This window comes from Triticum dicoccoides, chromosome 7B, assembly GCF_002162155.2.
Source record: "Triticum dicoccoides isolate Atlit2015 ecotype Zavitan chromosome 7B, WEW_v2.0, whole genome shotgun sequence".
In the NCBI taxonomy this organism is placed as follows: domain Eukaryota; kingdom Viridiplantae; phylum Streptophyta; class Magnoliopsida; order Poales; family Poaceae; genus Triticum; species Triticum dicoccoides.
Window position 1 is genome coordinate 584,310,423 of NC_041393.1, and position 7,991 is coordinate 584,318,413.

A 7,991-nucleotide genomic window follows, 5' to 3' on the forward strand; every position below is an offset into this window, starting at 1 on the left:
GACCGGTGTGATTTCTCGCCTCTTTTGATTTCGGATTTGTCTGCATGCATGGATTTACGTCCATCTATCTCGATCTTGCATGTCCCCTCTTTTTTGTGGCGATTCCCACTCCTTTTGGCTCGTTTTTTAGGCATTATAGATCTTGTGTTGCGATCCTTTCTGTTTAGGGATGCACTCATATGGAAGTAAATTGATGGTTATTTATAAGCTGCCATTGTTTTGATTGAGAATCGATGGTGTCGTAGGTCAGTGCGACAGTTGAGCATGAGGGGATCTCAAACTGAGCCTGTGGATATCAGTTCTGATGGAAGCGCCGACAATGGCTCTGACGAAAACTCGGACAGCAACTCAGATGGATCCGATGATAGTTCCTCTTATGAAGGAGCGTCCATGAGCTCCGATGGAGTGGTGTACATACGATAACAATTTTAACCCCCTATAATAATAATAAAAATAGGCCCGTTGTCTATAATAACATCTATAAACACATTTCAATTTGCTAGCGTAAAGTCTCATCAAAAACCACATTGTGTTGAAAAATATGTGCATTTTTTGGTAGTATTTTGTTTGAGGAAGCAAGCATAGTAAAAATTTAGATCCCTTTGTATAAAAAAAAATATACATATCATTTTGCTTAATAACATGCTTATACTTAACACGACATATAAAACAAGTTAAGGATGCCTTATTTTGCTTTAGAAATTGGTGTTTCTATCAATATATTAAGAACACAGCTAAGAAATCAAATCACACGAACGCGACACAACAGCACGGTCACACCCGAACCGGTGAGGCCTTATCTACTTCCATGACAAAAGGAGTGAAATGCACGAAAATGCATAGGAGCTCTCGGGTGCTACACAGGGGGGTAGAGCACCCGAGTGCTCCTAATCCGCTTCCTGAAATACATCACAATATTAAAAGTTTTTTCCATCGGATGCATGTTTTAGATACAGAGTAGAAACTACTCGGGAACCTTGTTTACAATCAGATTTAACTGCCCCATGTAACTCCGCTGGGATATCTGCAATCTTGAGTATGTTCTCTTTAGTTCTGGCACACACACACCAAGGGCATGGGCGATGGTATACTGGTTCTGCTGCCCGGACTTGGACAAGAACAGAAGAAGAGCTGGTCTTAATGTCGCATGAAGTTGGGAAACAGACATTGTTGTACATAGATGTCAGAGCTGTCAATCCATCTAGCATCGCCTGAGCCTCAGCCTCTTCCAAGGAACTACATTTGTCAATGCTCTTGGATAAATAGAAGAAACACCAAAAAAAGATCCCCGGCGATGGCCCCGATATAGCTCCTCCAAGTCTCAGCAAAGAATGAAGCATCTAAATTTAACTTGATTGTTCCTCCATCAGGGGGAATCTAGTGCCTCAAACTTCCAGCTGCATCGCCACTCTGTCTGAAAATTCAGAGTAAACGCTGTTTTCACTCTCTTCATCTGACTGAACATTGGGTGCTTATCAATGTACCTGATCCACCGATATATTTTCACTCTCTTCATCTGACTGAACATTGGGTGCTTATCGATGTACCTGATCCACCAATATATTCAGCATAGTGTGGTTCTCTGACTGAATAATTGATAGTACTGTAGGGTGCTCTATTGTAGGAAGTGAACCATCTGGAATTATCAATACTCTACACCCGCATTCTCGTAAAAGTTGTAAATCCTTGTGACATGAGACAATAAATGCATCCAGAAGCACTCCACATGTGCAATCAACTGCAACAGACCAGGACTTGTTAGCAAGTTGTTGCATGACAAAAAGCATTATGAAGGTTTCGAAGAAGTACCGCATCCATAACTTACATTATAGAAAAAGGCATACTACATGAAAGAACCAGCTATAGTTTATACCATTCCTTTGCATTATAAAGTGCAGTACCCAAACTCCGACAAGGACTACAAGCATAATTATAACAACTTAGTGGCATCATCCCTGATACGGGATAGCATAAGACAACAAATCTATTTTGCATTCATGTTAATTGATGCAATGAGAAGAAATATTAAAGTTACTCCAATGAACTGGAATCAACAGCAGAAAGGCTTGAGCAAATTGATTTATTTTCTGAAGGTTCAAATAAATTGAGCAGTATGTGTACATGATATAGGCTTGCGACCAAACAAATAAAGTGAGCAGTATTTTTCACCACCCCATTCACAAAGCTAGTTAATTAACATCTTGAGCACCACTCGGATTTCATACAGTGAGCTCTGAATAATAAGTAAATATATAGTTTCCGCAAAAAAAATGTGAATGTATAGTTTTTTCTTGTGAAGGGCTTCTCATGCAAATGCACTGTGAGCAGTATGTATTCATGATACAGGCTTGCGCCCAAACTAACACATAACATACTTTATTTTTTTAAAGAAAGCCAACTTAAGTATCAGTACCATTGATATCCGAGTGGATCAAATCCTACCATGAGAACCCACCTGCACCGATCAACGTCAAAACTAAGATAACTCTGTAGCAACACATGTTTTAGTGTTTGCAAACCACAAAGGTACAAGTCGAGGTCATTCAGCGATATAGATATATACCATGCAGATCATTCAGAGGCCAATACATTAAAAAAACAGAAATTAAAGACATTGTGTGTGTGTGAGAGAGAGAGTATTGAAAAACACTTGATTATGCTATGAAACTGAATACTTCTAAACAAAATGCATACAATAAATGTACTCCACGTGCATATAACTGCTAGGACATGATCTTCTTCACCTACAACTTGTCAGAGACTGCTTTAAGATTTCAAACCAAATCTGCATATAGTCAATCAGATTATTATTTATATATTTGCAACAAATGAACCACACAAAAATCTAATATATGGATACATAAGGAACATCCAAGGGGGAAACCTTATTCTAATACAGATTTGAATATGCTAAAAAAATCCTACCCATGAAAGCTAGCACCTGTAACATAGATGCAAATGTATGAATAATTAAGAAACCTGAAAAGATAATGAACTAACACCTATATATTTTTCCTGACCTTTGATTCCGTCGAAACCCAATGAACCGAAACACATGCCCAAAACCGCATTCTACTGTCAAAATCCAAATCAGTAAGATAAAAATGAGCACCCTATTTTCACTGCCTGTACAAAACATGCCTTACCATGTGAGGCCGAGTCATTGGAGTTGAAATATAAGAATAATTAGATTTAATCCGCGTAGAACTCCAGCCACATTAAGTTTTTCATTTCCTGAATCGACATTACACAAATAGATGTAAGGAACTGATAAAGTTACCACGACCTGTGCTTCATTTGATCAGGAAAAGAGATGAGATATGCATGACTATGTATCATATAAATGTGGACATACCAAATACTTCTTGTGAATTCTTAAAATATCACAGTCCTATACTATTTTTTGCAGGAAATCACAGTCCTATACTACATAGCTAATCTCCAAATAAGTCAATAAGTTCTTTCTTTCTTATACATCATATCAATATACAGAATCCTTACCCACAAATAAAAATTCTCAGATACGTAGATATCATGTTTGAGGGCAGGCCTGGCGCAGTGGTGAAGTCCTCCCCACTTGTGCCAAGAGGTCCTGGGTTCGAACCAGCCTCTCTGCATTGCACTTTGCAGGGGTAAGACTAGGTTCCTATAATCCCTCCCCAGACCCCACCTTGTGTGGGAGCTTCTATGCACTGGGTCTGTCCTTTACGTAGATATCATGTTTAAAAAAACATATATTAGCAAATTTAAATGTGAGTGATGTAGAAAGTGATAGCAGAATAGAGTTAGTACCATCATATGGCACCTTCTAAATAAAAGCCAAGAAAAATAACAGGGGCTCTTTAACCTGCCCCATAAAAAATGCACTATAAATTTAACAAACGGGTTGAAAGACAAGTAACCTGCAACATAAATGTGAGTATGACATAAAGGCTAGTAAAACTTGAGCCAAAACCAAGTTGCGTTCTTACCTGCCCATATCATATACATACTGAAAAAGTGTCCAAATTGAAGCATATATCCAAAAGGTCTACAACTCCTTCAAAGAATACCCTTCTCCATAGCAGCCAAGCAACAAGCCTGTTGTATGGAAGTAAAACCACTGGAATCAAATATGAATTGAATAATGTATATCTACTCGAGCTCTAGGTATTGCATAGTACCCCTTTGATGTGCTTCATATTTTTTGACCAACTCAATCACTCTGAAAGTTAACCCATATCTTCTCTTCATCCTCAGATCTGTACACATCATGCTTAGACTTTAGAAAACCAATATTAGTAAATTTACATGTGAATGATGGAGAAAGTAACAGGAAAATAGAGAGGAGCACCTCGGCAAGATTTCATCATCATCTTCTTCTTGTTTCAACTTCGATGATGTCAAGGAACGCAAAAGGTAGCCAAAAGCATGACCCATCAAGGGTCTACAACAAACAGCAAGTAAACATCAGCGGCTTTGCCTATTTAGCTAAACAATTTCTCGTTGTTCTTTTCTTTCTTCTCGGTTTCATAAAAGAACAAGAATAAATTACAAAAACAGTCAGCAACATATAAAATAAAATACACTTACAGAAAAAGAACTCACCCATACAAATAATTCCAAAACCCTCAGCCTCCCATAAAACAAAAGCATTTGAAAAGAAAAACACAACAACTAAGTTAACATAAAATTATGAATAGATGAGTTATACATAAAATCAATCCATCAACAGTAGTTACCATATCTTCTGGATCTGTCTTTGGCACACAGCAAGGCAGAGGCAAACTATGACCAATAGGAGGAGTGGAACGAGTGGAACGCAAAGATCAAGCGATGGCCGGACAACAGGAGGAAAATATAGCAGCTCCCCAATAGATGAAGTGTTTGAAATACTTGTATATCAATTCAAAGAATTTCCAGTGAAGAATTAAGTAAGGTACATACCCTTGCCTCAAGGGCAGAGGGGAGTGAGGTAGGGACGACTACGATGACAAGTGAGGTGGCGACAAGGCCTGTTTCACAGCAGCAGAATAATAAAGCAGGCACATAGGATCTGTAGCAAAGACAGAAACCAAAGATCAATAGGAGTGGTAATTGGCCAAAATCACAACTTTAAAAATGTAGATACACCTTTCAGATTAACATAATGCTGGCAAAGCTTTGCCATTGGTCATTAAATAGATTTGTAAACCTAACATCTTTCAGTAAGTATAATTGACATTGGTTGCAAGCTAAGATAGAGATCCCATGTAAGAAAGAACAAAGACCAGGATCTTAGTTACAAAATTCTCCATTTTAATGCAAATGCAAGGTATAATAGCAAGCTCACATGAGCACAAGGATACTCCAGTTTTATGCAGTATGCAAACACTGAAGGTAGACCATAAGGTCCATTTTCTGAATTTACACCTGCAGTATCACATATATACCAAAATGGATGCAGTCTTTACATGGAGTAATTATACTTTTGAAAATCAAGGCAAGGGAGTCCAAAGGTGTCCCTTTCAGTATGTATGGCTGCTAAATCTAAAGCACGCACTCTCTAGGCTGCAGTATCTTGAGATAACTTGAATAGCTAAATCATAAAGAGGATAATGTAATTTGAAGAAGGAGAAGAAGAGAAACCTAAGAACCGTAATCAGAGTCTTCATCATAACCATTCTCCGCTAACTCGAGGGCCATGGCTACAGAACCTGAGCAGGAGGGCAGGTTCCTTGTGGTGTACGAGATAATACCCATCTTGGTTTATTTCTCCGGGAAGTCTATATACATGATCGTTGATAGTTAGTTCAATAATCAAATAAGATAATGCAAATGTATGCTTTGGAGGGTGGGTGCCTACAATGTTGTCCGATACTATTGGGAAAAATATTCCGAGTCACAGTTGATCATATTGGAGTCAAAGTAATTTTTATGGGTTAAAAATATAACCCATTCAGTCCAGAGAATCCAAAATACAAAAATCCATTGCATCCCCTTATAAGATTGTCTACCCATCCGATAAGCATAGAAGGGAAAATAGCAATGGAAAGATAACTAAAAATTGAATAATTTCCTTGAAATATACAAATGACAACTAAATGAGGTATACCAAGACAAAATATAATCATGTTTTGACTGTGTTCCTTTTACTGATGGTCATGATTACTTTAGTGTATGTCAGAATAAAAAAATCAAATAAACACATTCCTTGCATATTAGAATGTCACTACCTGGACAGATGGCCTAAAAAAAATCACATATGCCTTCTTTCTCATGTCGATCAAAGAAGCCCCAACAACATCAAATGACTTGAGTTTCAGATAAAGCATGATACACCTTGGATGGAACAGGCCAAAGCCCTGAGCCCGATGTATACATCATAGGAAAATGAAAGTGGAGTCAAGCATATGAAATAGATAAGGATACTACATACTCACCTGCAACTGATCCTTCGAACTGGATCTACACATCTCAAACCCTGTGAGAACCAAAACTGTTAACAAGGCATGAAAAAAAAGGCAAGTTGCCATCCTAAAACTAACATACAGCAAAGTAGGTTTACATATTTAAAGTAATTCATACAATCCATGAAGCGTGTCAAGGTGAACATAATAAGTGGAATACTCACTATGCCTACCTAGTAGTATTGACACCTTACCCATGATGATGCAGCAATTTGTTAGCAGTTTTACCCATAACATCGATTATGATCCATGCTCCTTCTCCTAGTCGTTGGCCTCCTTCCCCTCCCACTAACATGGTAGAAAGCATTCATCAACAGAGCTTAAAACAGGATGGAAGGTGACAAAAGCTTGTCAAATTGAACCCATAAGCATGGACGTTATACTATATTAAAAGAAAAGGCATGGAAAATGTCACAGCTAGTAGAGCAGGAAACCCATTGCTACTAAAATGTAAAATCTAAAAAATAGTGGATTACAACTCAGATCGAATAAAAATGTCACAACATTGAAGCTAATATGAACATCAATCTCACTATAACTACCTTTATGAGCATGCTGGCGGATGGAGCAGACGGCTTCGGTGTCCGTCAAACCTTGTCATGAGAAGAGAGGAGCAAAGAACAATGGCTCACCATGGGCAAGCAGGCCACCACCACCTCGTCGGAGTGGTTGTGCACTTTCGGCGACTTGCTGCCGGCCCCCATGCGCTCCAGCACCACCTCGCTCTCGTGTACCTCAGCCACCACCTGATTTTGCTGGCCCAGCGCCGCCACCTAGAGTGCCGCCTTCTCTCCTCTCTGGAGCACTTGCCGCTGACCTCCGTGCGCTCGTCTCCCACGGGCTTGCTTGCCCGGCGGACTGGTGAGGTACGGGCGAGCCGAGGACCTGCACGAACCCCACGCGCCGCTGCTCATCGTCTTCAGCTCGCCGTCACCCTCGAGGGCGCAGATCTAGTGGCGGGCGCAGCGAGGCCGTGGCGGCGGCAAGCACGTGAGAGGAGGTGTGGCGGCTGAAGGGAAGGGGAGGAAAGGGGAAGAAAGGGTGAAACACCTATGGATCGGGGGTAGGGTTTGTGCGGTGCCATACACCGTGTGCCGCGCGTGAGGGGAGGATTGGCTCGCACGTCGAAATGTCTCACCCGGCCAATAGACGTGAGCAACGAGCCCACCAGTCATAGGCTACGGAGAACTACCGACGGGTGAAAATCAGATTGACTGTAGGTAAAGATCTGACGTCTGAGAAGAGCCAGAAGACCAGATTGACTATGATCGAACGGTCAGAAGTGCATCAAATCGAGGGAGCTCCGTGGAGGCAAGTCGGCTAGCATCCTTTTACGTTAAAATTCGATGCCGGATCAATCAACAGGGAGAGGACACAAGAAAGCAGCATCCCCTCCCACCGATTTTCAGCAGCAGCAAAGGCTTCTTCTTGAACTGCTGCTGCTGCTTGCTGATATATAGTAGTTCCATCCTACATTCCTACTCCACCACGATCTCAGGCAGCTTCAGCATGCTTGCGTGCAGCGGCGGAGCTACGTGGGGGCGAACCTGGGCCATCGCCCCC

At 40.6% G+C, this 7,991-nt stretch overlaps 1 long non-coding RNA gene across 41 annotated transcripts; it reads right to left on the reverse strand.

Annotated features, from left to right (window-relative positions):
* Positions 1–821: 821 nt before the first annotated feature.
* LOC119338490 lies at positions 822–7,510 on the reverse strand. 41 transcript variants are annotated; one of them, XR_005164055.1, is made up of 10 exons: positions 6,971–7,509; positions 5,608–6,716; positions 4,334–5,035; positions 4,164–4,241; positions 3,972–4,080; positions 3,502–3,698; positions 3,147–3,234; positions 3,021–3,075; positions 2,414–2,455; positions 822–1,918 (listed from the first exon to the last, which is right to left on the reverse strand). It is a non-coding gene; the product is annotated as an uncharacterized LOC119338490 (long non-coding RNA). The 41 variants fall into 41 exon arrangements; XR_005164053.1 differs by adding an exon at positions 2,695–2,785 and having other exon boundaries at positions 822–2,455; XR_005164040.1 differs by adding an exon at positions 2,885–2,941 and having other exon boundaries at positions 822–2,785.
* Positions 7,511–7,991: the final 481 nt, after the last annotated feature.